The sequence below is a fragment of the Nomascus leucogenys genome, chromosome 8 (genome assembly GCF_006542625.1).
Source record: "Nomascus leucogenys isolate Asia chromosome 8, Asia_NLE_v1, whole genome shotgun sequence".
NCBI classification, from domain to species: Eukaryota; Metazoa; Chordata; class Mammalia; order Primates; family Hylobatidae; genus Nomascus; species Nomascus leucogenys.
This window is the reverse complement of record NC_044388.1, coordinates 70,169,821-70,188,361: the sequence shown is the minus strand read 5'-3', so window position 1 is coordinate 70,188,361 and position 18,541 is coordinate 70,169,821.

Here is an 18,541-nt window from a genome sequence, read left to right as displayed (position 1 = left end):
TGGATGATGTCTAACACCCATTTGAGGTCTCACATATTATAATTCTGTTATTAAAATCACAGAAACGATTATACACCACACTATCTACACACAGGGTAAAATGTTGCTTCAGTTAGCACAGACCAAAAATGGCATGCTTATAGTATCACACATTCCCAAACAAAGCATATCAAGCTTTGTATAACTGCCACTGAAATAGCTGCAAGAAAAACAAACACCATTTCAGTGACCTCACACAACCTCATTCTATAAACATTACAAAAACTCCTTTTACACGGATCTGTTTAAGGCAGCAAGACTTAAGGGTTGACTGATAAAGCTTTCATGTGAGTTCAATTACTTTTTTAAAAAAACCAAGTGAGTTTTGCAGAACTTATTGGCAGATTAATGTAGGAGAGCTGAGCAGCAAGCTTGCCTTCGTCGGAGGAATGAAGTGAGCCGTGGCTTTGGGTCTCTCGCATGGGACTTCTGACCTGAGAAGAATGTGATCATAGGCCCAGTGAGCTACCACAGATGTTCCCCTATCGCCTTGATATACTGACTCATCACTTGTCTCACTTAGTCTTCAAAGGTAGGTATCATGTTCAAGAATTTGAGACTTTCTAACATACTTGTCCAGTTCTGTGGCATTTCAAGAACCACCTTATTAGCAAACAAAGCCACCCACTGAATGTGTTCAGAATTACAAACGCACACTCCTATGCTTTTCCTACATGAGTGATATCCAAACCCATTCCATCACAAACACTTTATTCCAGTTATCTACTACACAGCTGGCAATTCCAGTACAGCAAGGAATCCTCTCCTTGTCCACATGACAAAACACTGCTAACATGTAAATGTATTGGAGTTCTGCTTCTGTGTATGAAGTATTAAATGTAACAGGAGGAGGAGAAATGTGTGGGAGAAGGAACAGAGGAGAAAAGAAATAATAAAATAGGCTAGGCATGGTGGCTTATACCTGTAATCCCAGCACTTTGGGAGGCCAAAGCGGGTGGATCATCTGAGGTCAGGAGTTCGAGACCAGCCTGGCCAACATGGCGAAACCCTGTCTCTACTAAAAATACAAAAAAAATTCTCAAAAAGAAAATAAATAATAAAATAATGGATTTCAAACCCAACCATCTGGATAATTGCATTAAATGCAAATGATCCAAACATTACAGTTAAAAAGGCTGCTAAAAAAACTTACAAGTAGCATCACATTTAATTGTGAAAGACTAAGTGCTGTGCCTGTAATCCCAACACTTTGGGAGGCAGAGGCGGGTGGATCACCTGAGGTCAGGAGTTCAAGACCACCCTGACTAACATGGTGAAACCCCATCTCTACTAAAAATACAAAAATTAGCTGGGCATAGTGGCAGGCACCTATAATCCCAGCTACTCAGGAGGCTGAGGCAGGAGAATCACTTGAAGCCAGGAGGCAGAGGTTGCAGTGAGCCGAGATCACACCATTGCACTCCAGCCTGGGCGACAGAGCGAGACTCCATCTCAAAAAAAAAACAAACAAACAAAAAAACTCAGTGCTTTGACTTCAATATTTGTTCATTAAAAATGACTCATAAAAAAAGGGAGCTGAAAAGTCGCAAACTTGGAGAGAATGTCTAAAGGACACATAAAATGCTACTACTTAGAATTTATAAAGAGCTCCTACAAAAAAGCAAATTACAGCCAGACACAATGGCACATGCCTGTAGTCTCAGCTACTAAGAAGGCTAAGGCAGGAGGATCACTTGAGGCCAAGAACAGACCATCCTGGGCAACATAGTGAGACCTCATCTCAGAAAAAAAAGCCGGGCAGGTGGCTCCAGCACTTTGGGAGGCCGAGGTGGGAGGATCACGAGGTCAGGAGATCGAGACCATTCTGGCTAACATGGTGAAACCCTGTCACTATTAAAAATACAAAAAAAATTAGCCAGGCTTGGTGGCAGGTGCTTGTAGTCTCAGCTACTCGGGAGGCTGAGGCACGAGAATGGTGTGAACCCAGGAGGCGGGGCTTGCAGCGAGCCGAGATCACGCCAGGGCACTCCAGCCTGGGTGACAGAGCGAGACTGCATCTCAAAAAAAAATAAAATAAAATAAAATACAGACCATAGAAGAAGTGACAAATGCAATATTCATTTGCATACAAATGGCCAATAATATATGCAAAGATGTACAATCTCATTAAGTATCCAGAAATACAAATTAAAATCTTATATAAGAAATTATGCTAAACACAATACCAAAGGTAAGTTTGCAAGGATGTTGAATGATAGGAATATTTTACTCATTACTCATGAATGTTTGTCCCAACCACCTTGAAAAACAAGCCAGCACCAACTCAGAAAGTGGAATATATGCATGCCCTGTAATCCAGTTATTCTCCTTGGGAATATATCCCAGAAAAACTGTGTACCAGTTGCTCTGTGTACCAGGATACAAGAATGTCCACAGCAGTATTATTTGCAATGATCCAAACTGCAGACTACTTGACTTGGTTTAGCTCCTCTCAGAAGCAGACCCTAAGATAAAAATTAAGTTTATTTAGAAGAAAAAAATAAACAAAAGAAACTGGTAGGGATATGGGGGAGTAATACAGGGAAGAAAAGGCAGCCAATAAAGGGTGTGCCATTAAACCAACTACTGTGTGAGTCACTGGGGCATCCTCTCATAGAGAAACTAGGGGAACTGCAATTATCCAAGGGAGCTGCGGTATTTACACCCCAACTCCCCAGAGTCATTGGTTGAGACCTGCCCCCAGGGGCACTCCTGGCTTTCTGTGATGTGCAAGGCTTTCCGTAGTAGGGATGGAGAGGAGACCCCTTAGGCACAGATGCAGATAATGCATCTGGAGGTTGATGAGTGCATCACGAAAGAGCTAAAAGACATGGGTGAGGAATTGACAGAATCTGCTACAAAACAAAACCCACAAGTCCACTGAAAGGAAGTGGATAAACTGAGGTACATTCATACACAGTAGTACTATACAGCAATGAAAATAAATGTATAAACTTGCACACATCACAAAACATATAACGTTAATTTTTAAAAAGGCAATAGAAGAAACACAGTACAGTTTCATGTATTTGAAGTTTTAAAACATGCAAAATAAAGCAATTATTAGTTAGGGACACATATATGGCAAAATCATGAAGGAACACAAGAAAATGGAAAACAAAAACGTCAGGATGCTGACTTATGTAAAATATGCTAAGAGACTAAACGTGTTTGAAATTATCAAAATTACATTTTATTTTGGAGAAATTAATTTTAATTGAAAAGGGAAAAGTTGTATCTGAGGTACAGGTGAGGAGGAATAATTGAAAGATAAAACAGAATTGAGACTGTTCTATGCTGGCTGGCAGATGCATGGGTCAGCATTTTATTGCTGTCTATTTCAGAAATGTATGTACACTTTTTATGCATAAAATATTTCAAAAAAGTAAAAGATTGAAATAAAAGATATCAAAACATTCACATAATTTCTCTGAGTGGAAGAATAATGGATTTTCTTTTCTTCTTTTTACTTTTCTGTATTTTCTGCAATAAATGTACATTCCTTTTATATTAATAAAACAATTTGAAATTAGTCATTTTCTCATAAACCCCCCTTATCTCCCAATTCTAGTTCTACCACCTTACACACATGGCCAATCTAGAAAAAGAGGGAAATCAAACAGTTACTTGATTCCCTGTTGTGGTTATTAACTTATACAGAGATCCCTGGTTTGCTAATTCAGCTGCAAATTTACATTTGCCCACAGGCATTGAAGCCAAAAAAAAAAAAGTAGGCCAATTCTAAAATAAATCATCCAGTGGGCAATTAAATACTTGATAAAAATTGAAGGGAAGAAAGAATCAGAACTCTATAGGTTAAATCCTATTATAACCAATTTCATATGACAGTTTCTATTCTCTCATGAGGGATTTTGAGTGGAATTCAGGTTATGCCAAACATTGCTTGAAAAGATTGAAGTATTTAAGGAATATTAAGAGACACAATGTGTTAATAACAATCACAATCACAATTTTTATTTTGAAAGACAAATTATACCTGAAAAGGGGGAACAGACTGCATGGTCTACATCACTATTGACTATAAGAAGACTGAAGCTCCAAGATGCTTGAAATAACCAACTTGTGTATTCATCAAATGCCTTGTATATTTTGTCAAACCATTAAAAACTAAAATCATTACTGCTGCTCTCAGAGGTTACGTCTATCACACAACTGGTTCCACTATTTGCATATAAATTTATAATCAATATCAGTCATCCTATCAATGCTAGAACAGAATAAACGTTCTTTACGGGTTGCAAAAACTTATTACTATAGTCACTACTAGAAAGCGGGTGAATTTGTGATGCCCTACGATGTATTTGTCCATTCTATTAGCAGCATCATGTTTTGATGATGTACCAGTTAATATGTCTTCCTCTGGGACTCCAAAATCATTAAGGTTTATGTATTCATAATCTGAGAGGCCTAAGTGAATAGGCTTGAGGGCCCCAGGAGCACTTAAAAGCTAGTTGGGAAGAAAAGTGCCTGCCCAAATAGCTTTTGCAGAGCAACAGACCGTGAATCTCCTTTGTGAGCTCAGATAAGCTTGGACTGAAGAGGACGCTCATAAACTCCTGCTTACCCAAATTGCAATATCTGCCTCTGTGAGTTTCTAGCCCTGACCCCTGACAGCCCCTTCCATTTAACCTGTTCTTTCAGTGTGACTGTGTATAACAAAGGTTGTGCAGGAATGCCGCATGCCCTACAATATTTATTTCAATCCAAAATTATCTTAACAACCAAGCTTGGGGTCTGCAGGTTTTGTACCACAGTGTCTGAAACAGAAGAGAAAAAAGAAGAGGCCCGCAAATTTTGAGGTATAACAGTGTGTACCTCGTAACTATAGTCTACAAGAGCTGCAAACGTATTACAGTAAGAACCTTAATTTAGAAAAATCCAGTAGCCCATAAAGCCTGAAAGATTAAAAAAAAAAAATTGGAGTCAATCACAAAAATAACCAATGCATTTTTTTCTAAAAAAAAAAAAAATACTAAACCGCTGAACCATGCATTGTTTTCTGTTTAATAAAAGAAAAATATTTTCTGGTTTTCTAATATGAAAAGCCAACTTCAAAGGAGCTTTATAAGTCCCATAAGGTAGTATTGTCACCCAGGCAATTTCAAAAGGTCTTTCAAACCACCCTCAGATAACTAATCTGTTACTTGGCAACTCTTCTGGGAAAACATCTTTAAAGAGTCCATAAACAATCATTATCTTTAAACAGCATCCCAAAAACTAAAATCCCTGGATAACATAGATTTTTCATTTTTACCTCTCTCAGACTCTACCTCACAACTCCTTCTCTAATTTAAAAATAATAATAATTAAAAGCTAATGAGAAGTCCTACAACAGATTCTGTAAAAATGCACCTTGCAAAAATGGGTATCAAATAAAATCTTTGAATTGAGAGAAAAGACAGAGAGGCAATAAAAGGATACAAGTTTAAATGAGGAAAAATCTTTACATCATTTACTTTTCCATTTTAATTAAACTTGAATTCCAAATGATGCTGAGTTTATTAACAAGATAATTCTTTATAAGTCACTACTGAGCAGGTTCCATAAGAATTTTATGGTCTGTCAATATCAAATGGTAAAGAGTAATCTAAGAATTTGGTGAGTCAATAAAATAAAAGGCATTCACAGTACACCCACACGTAACCTGAGAACTCCCTTGAGGACTAGGGGGGTGGTTTCAAGTGACTTTCAACATCACCAATTAAAGCAAAAGCGTCGACATTAAATATGCCATTTGCACCTCAATCCATTTCATCTCCCTCTCCAACCAACAGACAGCTCCCTGACTACAGTTGCGCAAGTGCCCACTATGTATCTTGAGAGATGAAATTAGAATTTTTATGGCTGGAAAATATTTACAGATCACATAAATACTTATACAGATCAGAGAAGTGAAATAAATTTTGAATCACCAAAATGTACTACTTACTGCGGTGCTCTGTTTACTCCAACTAAGCTCTATTTACTACAGTGCTATTTTTTAAGGCCTTCTGGAGTTCCAGGCTCAGACCTTTACTGAAACACAATGTAAGGATTCCAGATTTCCAGTGTCCTAAAATCAGCGTCCTCTTTAGGTTAAGTGTAAATGAGTGAGTATGTGTGGGTGGGGAGAAAAGGGTTGAGAAGATGTTGAAGAGGAGACAGAGTATCTTGAAAGGAAATTCCTCTTAACGCAACATGAGATTTTTGGAAATTCAGGACAGTTCAGGGTAACATGAAGTATCACTTAAGTAAGGTGCATGAAGACACTTATGTTAGAATTCTCTATATTCTTGAATAAAATATAAGATGGCAGAAATCTAACAATCTGAGAATTATAATCCAATTTTCAGCATTGCAATGCTGGGTCATGTTTTACTTTTTCTAGCAGTATCTTATTTTAATTCAATATTTACAAGAAAGGAAAGTTAAGTAGCATAACTCAAAATTCTGATGTTATACTGGAAAACATTTCTGTCGAATAGGAAAATAACCCTGCACATGGCTGTTTCTCCTCTGAAATTACATTGATATCGACCTCTTCTCTTCTATAGAGGAACTTTACCACCACGGAAGGCCAGGACTATGTTCAGTGAATACGTGAATAATTCCCACCGCATTAGCTTTAATGCAACTGCCACAACCATTTACACTAACACCCTTTTACACAATTGCTATGACTTTTGCTAAAAACTCAGCTGTTACATCTACATTTTTTACAAGATAATAATATATCTGGTAAAGCCACCAAGGGCCGTGGCAGAAACACCAAATGTAGAGGGCCTTGAGGGTTGAATAAGCCCATTGTCTGTTTTCAAACAAGAGGGCTGTATTCATATTGAAACCAGAGTATAGAAAGTAGATTAGAACAAAGCCTTAAAATCAGAAACAAATCAAAAGTAGCTGAAAACCCACTCACATGTTTTAAACTACAATTTCTATGCTTGGCATTGTTTTATATATTTCCATTACAAAATAAACGTGGAGATGATAGAAATTTATGAGGGCAGCACTTTGATAGAAGAGGTACTTTTTTTCTTTTTTCAATTTATCTTCAATATTTAAAATGCCTTTTGGGAGAGAAGAATATCCTTACCATTTTAAAAACATGAAGTGAACTGGAGATTTGTCAACTTATTAAGGACTTGATTATATGCTTCAGTCAAAGATATGTTACACTAGAGAAATAATATTATTTTATACTTATGTCTCTCTGCACAGTTTATTAATAAGCAGTTTCATGTAAATTACCTTAATCCTTATAACAACCCTGTGAGGTAAGTATGGTTGGTCCCTAGGTGGATTAAAACCCTGCGTCTCAGTGTAGAAGGTATTTGTCATGTTTTCCCCCGGTTAGCACCTTTTGAACACCCTTGTTGTAGCTGGGTAATTTTCAGCTAATAAGTCCCACTTTCCAATTAAAGAACTCAGAAAACTTCGTTCTCCAGTCTCCTTTGAAGCTAGGGTGACTTCAGTACCACCAATTAGATTCACCCTCGAACAACTTGGATTCACATGCGGGCAACTTGCAGGAGGAAGCAACATACCAGTATGGATTTGACTTGGTTTTACAGTTAAGGATGGCAATCGTGGTATCCAGCTTAAGGGGCCAGTGATGGTTGCAAGGCTGCCTTCTCAGAGCAGGCAGATTTCCTGGCAGCATTGGAAACCACAGCATCCGGTCGGGTGCAATGGCTCATGCCCGTAATGCTAGCACTTTGGGAGGCTGAGGAGGGCGGATCACTTGAGGTCCGGAGTTCGAGACTAGCCTGGCCAACATGGTGAAACCCTGCCTCTACTAAAAACACAAAAAATTGGCCGGGCGCAGTGGTCACACCTGTAATCCCAGCACTTCGGGAGGCCGAGGTGGGCGGATCACAAGCTCAGGAGATCGAGACCATCCTAGCTAACACGGTGAAACCCCATCTCTACTAAAAATACAAAAAATTAGGCCGGGCGCGGTGGCTCACGCTTGTAATCCCAGCACTTTGGGAGGCCGAGGCGGGCAGATCACGAGGTCAGGAGATCGAGACCACGGTGAAACCCTGTCTCTACTAAAAATACAAAAAATTAGCCGGGTGTGGTGGCGGGCGCCTGTAGTCCCAGCTACTCGGAGAGGCTGAGGCAGGAGAAGGGTGTGAACCCAGGAAGCAGAGCTTGCAGTGAGCCGAGATCACGCCACTGCACTCCAGCCTGGGTGACAGAGCGAGACTCCGTCTCAAAAAAATAAATAAATAAATAAATAAAAATACAAAAAATTAGCCGGACGTGGTGGCAGGCACCTGTAGTCCCAGCTACTCGGGAGGCTGAGGCAGGAGAATGGCGTGAACCTGAGAGGAGGAGCTTGCAGTGAGCCGAGATCATGCCACTGCACTCCAGCCTGGGTGACAGAGCGAGACTCCGTCTCAAAAAAAAAAAAAAAAAAAAAAAATTAGCTGGGTGTGGTGGTGGGCACCTGTAATCCCAACTACTCTGGAGGCTGAGGCAGGAGAATCACTTGAACCTGGGAGGCAGAGGTTGCAGTGAGCCGAGATAGCGCCTCTGTACTCCAGCCTAGGTGACAGAGCAAGACTCCATCTCAAAAAAAAAAAAAAAAAAGAAAAGAAAAAAAAGAAAGAAACCACAGCATTCAGAGCTCAAGGGGGCAGCACAGGTGGTGACAGTTTCCTCTTTAGGCCAGTTCTTTGCCATGGTTTTGGAAACTGTTTCCGAAACTTTTAGCTATGTGCGTAGTTCTTCAGCCCTCCCAAGGCGACCACAGGCTTCTCAATATCCTCTCAATAAATTCCATTTCTGCTTAACGAGTCCGTTTCTGTGGCTTACAATTAGGGACCCTGATTCAAACATTTACTGAGGTTGTCGCACAATATTCATTCTCTTTGGGAAGTCTCTGGCCAAGCAACCTTTAGCCTAAGTCCAAAGGGATGCATAAGACTCAACCAAGCCAAGGTTGAGGTGTTGAGGTGGGGAAAGGGGAATGGTATTGTAGGCAGAGGGCCAGGCAGTGCAAAGGCCCTGTGGTAGAAAAGATGAACCACCAGTCTTGAGCATAGTGAATGGCATGAGGGAGAACTTAATGAAATGAGGCAAACAGGGTGGGCAGAGGCCAGTGTACAAGGGGATGGTCACACATGTTCCTCTAGGCCTGCATGTCAGAAAAGAAAATTTCTTTATTAAGCCAAAATAACAGCAGACATAAGCAACGCACATTTGAAATTTTATCCTGAGAAGCTTCAGAGTAAGAAAGACCAATACCCCAACTGCTAGGTAGGGTTCCAAACACGTAAAGATAGTGATAATGTTGATAATGTTTCCCCTACATGGTTTTTTTTTTTTTTTTTTTTGAGACAGGGTCTCACTGTATTGCTCAGGCTGGAGTGCAGTGGTGGGATCTCAGCTCATTGCAACCTCCACCTCCTGGGCTCAAGCAATCCTCCCACCTCAGCCTCCCTAGTAGCTGGGACTACAGGCGCACACCACCACACCTGGCTAATTTTATATCCTTTCTTACACACACAGAAACATTCCCATGTTCTTCAAGTATTCAAGTAATAGCCCAGCCATAACAGCCTATCAAACAGCACAATGGATCTGGACTGAGGAAACCTGTGCCTGAGCACTTAAGCAAAACTTACTAAATCCATAATCTTAGAAAAATTACATGCATTATCTGGGCAGGTTGCCCAAATCAATAAGATACGGAAGTATCTGCTGCCTCCATACCTCATAGAATTTTAAGGCTCACATGAGCCAAGAGATGTGCAAGCTCTATATATTAGGTATTATCAGTAAGGAGTAATTGTGATGACAATAATAGCTATTAGGAAATGTCACTGGGCATGGTGGCTCACGCCTGTAATCCCAGCACTTTGGGAGGCCAAGGCAGGAGGATCCATTGATCCCGGGAGTTCAAGACCAGCCTGGGCAACATAGAGAGACCCTGTCTCTACAAAAAATAAAAACTAAAAAATTAGCCAGGCATGGTGATACATGTCTGTGGTGTTAGCTACCCAGAGGCTGAGGCGGGAGGATCGCTTGAGCCCAGGAGGCAGAGGTTGCAATGAGCCATGACCGTGCCACTGCAGTCCAGCCTGGGTGACAAGGCAAGGCCTTGTCTCAAAAAAAAATTAAAAAATTAAAAAATCTGACCAAATGCAAAGTACTTTGGGATGGTTTATCTTTTCAGTTCTAAACTATTTAGCGGAAATTTCTATGTGGAATTTTCGGCTGCCATGGTTTTGACCTCAAACAAACTCACAATCTAGAAGACATAAACAAGTATATTGCAGCATTATAAACGGTAACGGATAAACCACCATTTTCAGAACAACACATACTTTGTCTTACTCATCTTTGTATCTAGTATCTAGGTGGCAGTACCTTAAAGATAGTAAGCAAGATATTGTCTTTGCCTGCATCTAGTTATTTCCCAATTTGAATGTTAAAGATAATTAAACAAATTACAAAGTGAATTCTTAGAAACCAATCTAGTTGCCGGGTGCGGTGGCTCACTCCTGTAATCCCAGGAGGGATGCCGAGGCGGGTGGATCACGAGATCAGGAGTTCAAGATCAGCCTGGCCAACATGGTGAAACGCCATCTCTACTAAAAACTACAAAAAGTAGCTGGGCCTGGTGGCATGCGCCTGTGGTTCTGGCTACTCAGGAGGCTGAGGCAGAAGAATCGCTTGAACCAGGGAGGTGGAGGTTGCAGTGAGCCATGATCGTGTCACTGCACTCCAGCCTGGACGACAGGGTGAGGCTCTGTCTCAAAAAAAAAAAGAAGAAAGAAAGAAACCAATCTAGTTTGGCCAACTATGCAGCCAAATCCATGACAACCAAGTTTGAAAGGTTTCATTTAATCTTCAGCATATTTCACCACAGAACAGTATAGAGATGGTGGATTTATTATAAAAATATTTGGCCCCTGGCCAGGCAGAGTGGCTCATTGCCTGTAATCCCAGCACTTTGGGAGACGGAGGTGGACGGATCACGAAGTCAGGTGATCGTGACCATCCTGGCTAAGACGGTAAAACCCCATCTCTACTAAAAATACAAAAAATTAGCCTGGCGTGGTGGCATGCGCCTGTAATCCCAGCTACTCCAGAGGCTGAGGCAGGTGAATTGCTTGAACCTGGGAGGCGGAGGTTGCAGTGAGACGAGATCACGCCACTGCACTTCAGCCTGGGCTACAGAGTGAGACTCCATCTCAAAAAATAAATATAAAAATATATATATTTGGCCGGGCTCAGTGGCTCACGCCTGTAATTCCAGCACTTTGGGAAGCTGAGGCAGGCGGCGGATCACCTGCGGTCAGGAGTTTGAGACCAGCCTGGCCAACATGGTGAAACCTCGTCTTTACTAAAAATACAAAAATTAGCCGGGCGTGGTCGCGTGCGCCTGTAATTCCAGCTACTCGGTAGGCTGAGGCAGGAGAATCGCTTGAACCTGGGAGGCGGAGGAGATCTCGGTGAGCCGAGATCGCACCATTGCACTCCAGCCTGGGTGGGCAACAAGAGTGAAACTCCGTCTCAAAAAAAAAAAGAAAAGAAAAAAAGAAAGAAGAAGAAACTGCTTATTTTGCCCTCTGTGTCTTCATTAATAGACGTGGACTACATTACAAACCCCAACAGCAACAACCCAGATTCAGCAGCCTTAGAAGGAAACATCAGAGATATGCCTAAGCCATCCCTACTGCGCATGAAAACCCATTGCATTCATTAAAAAAAAGTAGCAACTTACATGGCATTCCACAGCCCACCTCAGAAGTACATCCCAATGTTTCACAACTCTCGCAGCCAGACTGTGAGGAAAGCAATTTTGAGTGGAAGTCAGAGGTGGGCATGGGTTTCCAGATAGCAAAAGAGTCTGTAAGTTAAAAGAGAATGTTCAGTCACAGCTTGAAAGTGGAAGTAAAAGGGACTATTAAGAAATGACAGGAAAACTAAGACTTACTGTCAAGAAAGAGAAGCAATTCCAAGAACTGTTTAATCCATTAAACTGATGCCCAACTATCCAAGTATATTCAGAACTTAATTTGATCGTGCCCTGATCTGCCTTTACATTTTAATTAAGATTAGCTGAGCATGTAAATTAGTTTTGAGCATAATATCCTAGGGTGAACAAAACTAAAAAGAACGGAAATAAGTCCATCCGAGAAGGAAATGCGGGGAAAGGCAATCCTTGGGGATCCTTTGATCCTCAAGGTGAGGGCACCAGACAGATGACGAAGGTGGTAGCATTAAGAACTCAGCTGGAAGCACTTTTCCATTTAGGTTCTTCCTTGGAAGGGTGCCCATTCATGACAAAGACAAGGAAATGCAGTAAGTGTGAGTAGAACTTAATATAAACAGTGAGCTCTTTCTCAATTCTAAACTGCAGGCCTCCTAAATCCACATCCTGGTATCACGCCTTTAAAAAATGAAAAACCTAGCGATACAGTCTTAGCTCATACTTAACTTGTTATCTAGGATATTCCTGTGTTATAGTTTTGCCTTACATAAAGCCTGTCATTCAACACTTTATAATCTTTTAATTCATTTTCTTCTCCGTTTACTCTGTCCTTCACTTTTCCTTGTATATTGTATTTATGTAAATGTATGTATGTATAAAATTACCATATGTATATACATACAGTCTAAAACTAAATCTTATTCTACTGATCTAAAGTTAACTAAAAGGATTAAGTAACAGATCTGCAAACTACTGAACTGAAATTTTTTTATGACTTCTGTGTCTAAACTTTCACAATTACAATTGTTTTCAAACTTTAAATATCCTTAATTTTCCAGGATTTCTTCCAAAATCATTGTTTCCTGCCATCAATATAGTTTTAAGTTTCATAAAACATCCATGTATACACAGGCTTTTTTTACCTGCTCATCGACATCATCCATAGGCCATTTGTTTCTAAAGATAACTTCAGTTAAAATTTATCTTATTCATCAGTTTAGGTGGCAGAACTCAGACATGATGCTCAGAGCCCAAGCTCTGCAATCTGCACAGAAATGATTTTATACCCATACAATTGCTTCCTGCCAGAGGACTACGGGAGTGCAGCCTTGGGAATTTAAATGACCGATTTACCCAGGGAAAGAAAGCTTATTTTTAGTAAGTGGGAAAAAAAAAAATGTTGATTTAATTTATTTTACTGCCTGTGAATCTCCTTTGGAAAGGAGAAGCAGAGTTTGATTAATTAGATTAGCAAATGCAGTAAGTTGTTTATTCACTTGGGTGAATCAATGTTTCCCTGAATTTAGTTTAGCTTTATTTTATGCTTTCAAACCCATCCAGTAGGTAAGATGGTGAAAGCCAAAAGCCTTTCTCTCCCACAGCTCCTTGGAATATCTTTTCACATGTTAATTTGATCTTTTTGTGATTGGAGGCAGACGTATTTCACAGCGCCTCCCTCTCCCCTCCCCACTCCACCCCAGCATATGGGTAACACACATATAGATGATAGAAAATTATAGATGATAGAAAATTGACTACAGGGCTCTATTTCCATTTTTTATGCCTCCTAGTTTTTAGTATTTTTTCCTTTCCTGCTGACTTTCATTGTAAATTATATTTCTACCCAGTATTAAAATTTAAAAGGAAATAAAGAGCTTTCTCTGCCGTTAATGACAGCGTATTTTAAGATGATTAGGAAAGAATTATTAGAACAAATTGCTTTATTTAAAAAAAAAACAGTTGCTAAATTTCTCAAATGTTTGCTAGTTTTTCTTTCTTCATTCTCTTAATGACCTGTCTTTCTAAGGAAGTTCCCTTCATGTGACTTGCTACACAAAATCATTCCTGATTCATTTGTTACTGAGATTTACCGGAGTACAGCTGTTCAAACAAAGTACTTGCCTACGAAAGCCTGGGAAGACTGGGAGTGATAATCAAATTAAAATTCCAGCTCTACGTTCTTTTATCGGAGTGCAGACAATTGTGATATATTTAAAATGTATTAAAATAAAAAGGGCAGAGCTCTGCAGCATCACAGACTACATTTTTCCATTAATGACCTGGATGACACATTAAGAAGGAGAAAAACTTATTAATTCAGCAAGAAATCAAATGTACATTTCTAGGAGAGATTTTTTTTCTCAACTTAAAAGAAAAAAATTGAAGATCCAAGCGAATGGGGACTTCAGATTTTTAGCAGCTGGGGACCGCTAGAGATTATTTGACTCAAAGTGATAGGCATAACATATAAGTGCTGGTGGCCTGGACACAAGAGACTGGGATGACTTCTCATACACATTAGACACCATTGATTTTCAACTAAAGGTAGAACTGGAAGTGCTTTTATTCAAAGGCTGCAAAAATCACCTTCTCCAAGGAAGTTTAACATCTCTAGTTTTCTGAAAATGAAAAAAGATTATAGGATCACAGTCTCCCGTGAGCTAATGAGGCATATGCAACCAGCCTTGAAATTTGAAAGGAGAGAGAGAAAAATCAAAATTGGAGTGCATTCACCCTTCTGAATGTATTTCTTTCCTCCCTCCAAAGCATCTGTATCCTGGCTGAGCTAGCGGGCAATTTAAAGGTTTCTTCGATCAGTTTTAATATATTTTTTTAATTACACTGAAAATAATACCCACCCCCAGAGACAAGTATTGTGTTTGCACAAGGAACAGCGTCCCCTTCTTACCAGTTCCCCAAGACCCCCACCTCCATTCAGTCACCAAGTCCAATCTGAAATCCACCTCTTAAAAAGCTCTGGACTCCAGCCACTTTCCGCATTCCTACAGCCACTCCCCTAATTAGGGCTACTATTATCTCCCCACCGGATTCCTGCGGAAACTTCCTAACTGGTCTACCTGTCTTCCAGTTTGCCTCACCCCATCCATTCTTCACACACCAGCTACAGAGATCGTTCTAGGAAAGTCAGTCTCCTATTGGCATTAGGATAAATTCCAAGCACCTTTACGGAGCTCAAAGTATGTTCAGGATCTGTGCAATGCTCCAGCCCCATTTCGGTACTTCCACCTCACACTCCACACTACAGCCAAGCTAAACTGCTTTTATTCCCTCCCAGCACCTCCCACCCCCGACCACCACATGCACACAGTGGGCTTCGGCACATGACCTTGCGAATGCCCGTGATGCCTCCCATCCCAATCCTAACCCATCCTCCCGCTTTTCCATCCTTTGACCCACTCTTGTTCTTCATCAAGTCCCTGCTTACATATGACATTCTCCCAGAAGCCTTTCCTCTAAGTCTGGGTTAGACAACCCCTGCTCACTCTCCCAAAGCACCTTATATTTACTCGTTCAAATGATTTATCATGCTACACTGCAATGCTATTATTATTTGTCAATATCCCCCTAGCATGGAAACTCCATGAAGACAAGGATAGGGCCTGCAGTGTTCGGCATCAAACTCCCAATGCCAGTGCCTAACATCATGCCTGGTACTTTGTAGGTGTCCAGAATAAATCTCTATTGAATGAATAAAATTAATTAATTAATGACAAAGTTTTCACTCAGACTCTGAAGTCTCTGTGGCAAGTGTTTTTCTGGAAATGAGCTGGAAAGAGGGTCTCCTTTTTTAAGGTTTCCTAAAATTTAACCTAGCACATAGAAGGTATTTGATAAATATTTGTTATTTATCCTGTTTGTTACTGAATTGAGAAACAAACAGGATTAACAATGCTACCAGGTATATAAAAATGTAAAGTTTTTTTTTTTTATTAAAACTGCTTGTCAGACATTGAATAGGGGGCCAGAGCATGTAAATCCAGTTATACGGGTTATACAAGTGCTGGGTCTGAGTAGTCCTTACCCCACCGAGTGCTAGGTGACCTGGATTCAGCATTTTAATTGTTTGCTGTTGCTCCTATTTTATTTACACTACAAGCCACTACTCTTCTGAGGTCAGCCCCACATAGAAAAGAGATTGCACCATTAGTTTTACTCAGATTTCCAAGTCAAGATACGATAACAAGAAAAACTTCAAGTTCACCCTTATTTCTCTTCATTCTAAGCAAATAGATAAACCAATATCCAAGAGAATCTTGCCACTTTGTACAATGATCCTGTGCACCTCTGGCAGTCGGCCCGGCCCACACTGGACTTTGTGTGTTTAGGCTTCCTTTATAATTTGAAGAGCAAAGGTGATGACACAGCTCCTGTGACCAATTCCAGTCCCTGTTTACTATTTGCCCAAGGCTCCTGCCTCAGCTGGACCTGAGATCTGGATTGAGATACTTACTATAAAACAAACCAGTAGTCAGAACCTGCTTGCACTCTTAAAAACACCCAGTACCTACAAAAAAAAACAAAAAAAAAACTACTCTATGGAAGGTTAAGAGCCCCTACAGAGTCTCCACCCAGCCCTTGTCCATCCTCATCTCCAGTTGTTCCCTGGCCCTTGTATCTCATGCTCCAGGCACACTACTCAGGGATCTCCACATCTTCCTCTGTGCTCTGCACAGTCTCTTTTCTATGCTTGGAATGTCACCACTCCAGTCTCATTGGCACTCATTGCCTACCACTCTCTACTGATACTTCTTTTCTTTTTTTTTTTTTTTTTTGAGGCAATATCTTACTCTGTTGCCTAGGCGGGAGTGCAGTGCTCACTGTAACCTGGACCTCCCGGGATCAGGCAATCCTTCTGCCTCAACCTCCCAAGTAGTTGGAACTACAGGCACATGCCACCATGTCCAGCTAATTTTTAATTTTTTTTATATTTATTTATTTATTTATTTTGTAGAGAATGGGGTCTCACTGTATTTCCGAGGCTGGTCTTGAACTCCTGGACTCGCAACTCGCCCCTCTCCCTGCACCCAAGCCAGATCAATCAGTTCCTCCTTTGTCCCTCCCTTCCTTACCTCTCTCTCACTTAACACATTAGAGATTGTAACTACTTCTCATGCACCTATCTCCCCTAACAAGTTAACTACTTACAAGCAAAAAACACACTTTTTTCTTGTTTATTTCCTCATAAAAATCATAAAATCACACCTCGCACATGTTAATCAATGAATGGTTATTTAATGAATGACCCTACCTTATCTCTGCCCACAACTGAGACGATACATTAAAATTACCAGAATCTGACTATAATTCCATTCGTCATAGTTCTATACATCATTGAAACCAAAAATGCAAGTACTACAATTTACTTGCTGCGTAGACTAAGGGTAAATTACAAAACCGATTGTCCTAATGACAAGGAAATCGTTCAGCCTCTGACAGCATAACTTTGAACTGTTGTTCCAACTTGATCAGTATTAGCAACAATCCAAAGAGAATTTTTAGAGATTTTCAGTGGCACGCCCTACCTGGCCTTTTTAACATTTGCTCAGCAACCATTTGTTCAACTTGATCAGTATTAGCGACAATCCAAAGAGAATTTTTAGAGATTTTCAGTGGCACGCCCTACCTGGCCTTTTTAACATTTGCTCAGCAACCATTTGTTAAGCACCAGCAATATATGTGTGGCTTTCCTTGGTAGGCAAGGACTACCAAATTGTATTAGAAAAGATCCCTGACCTTAAATGAAGGTCCCTTTCAGTCTAGTAAAGGAACGAAAGCAATTCTTTAATGGAGGTCATGTGAGTGGTTGAAACAGAGCATTACTGGGATTCACAAGAGGATGAAGGCAGGTGGTCTTTCACTATATACTGCTAGTAGGATGGTAAATGCAGTCTAAGGTGACAATTTTGGTTCCTTTTAGGCCAAGATTTGCACCATTTGTTTAGCTGCAGGTCTCTTAGTAACAATGCAGGAGCTAGGGAGTTAAGATGCCTCTACCTTGAAGGAGAAAGGAGGGCAGAGAGGCTTCTCAACTCTTCGGGCTTTCCCCACCACGTTAGGTGGTTTACCACTGACGTGCCTTGCAAGGGAAAGTTTAAATCTAACAAGCTTCGGCCGGGCGCAGTGGATCACACCTGTAATCCCAGCACTTTGGGAGGCCGAGGCGGGTAGATCATGAGGTCAGGAGTTTAAGACCAGCCTGGCCAAGATGGTGAAACCCCATCTCCACTAAAAATACAAAAATTAGCCAGGTGTGGTGGTGGGCGCCTGTAATCCCAGCTACTCAGGTGGCTGAGGCAGAGAATTGCTTGAATCTGGGAGGCGGAGGTTGCAGTGAGCCAAGATCACACCACTGCATTCCAGCCTGGCGACAGCGAGATTCCATCTCAAAAAAAAAAAAAAAAAATCTAACAAGCTTCAAGATGAAGCTCTGGCCCAGAACTCATCTCCTCCCAGAGGGTCTCTAATGAGGACTGGCCTCTTCCACTCTCACAGCCAATTACTGACTCCCAGGTATGAGCTCCCAGATCATACACTACTGGGACATGGTCCCTGCCTTTAAGGTCTAGTGTAACTGTAAATATTTACCACCGTTTGTCTTCACTGCATTTGTTATTGTATGTTCCAAGTTTTTAAAAAACCACTAAAGCCATTAATTATGCTTTCTAATATTTCTCTAGCCCCATTTCCCTCCAATCCAAAATCTCCATAATACCCTCAAACTCAAGTTGTCTCTCTCCCTTATACAGGGTA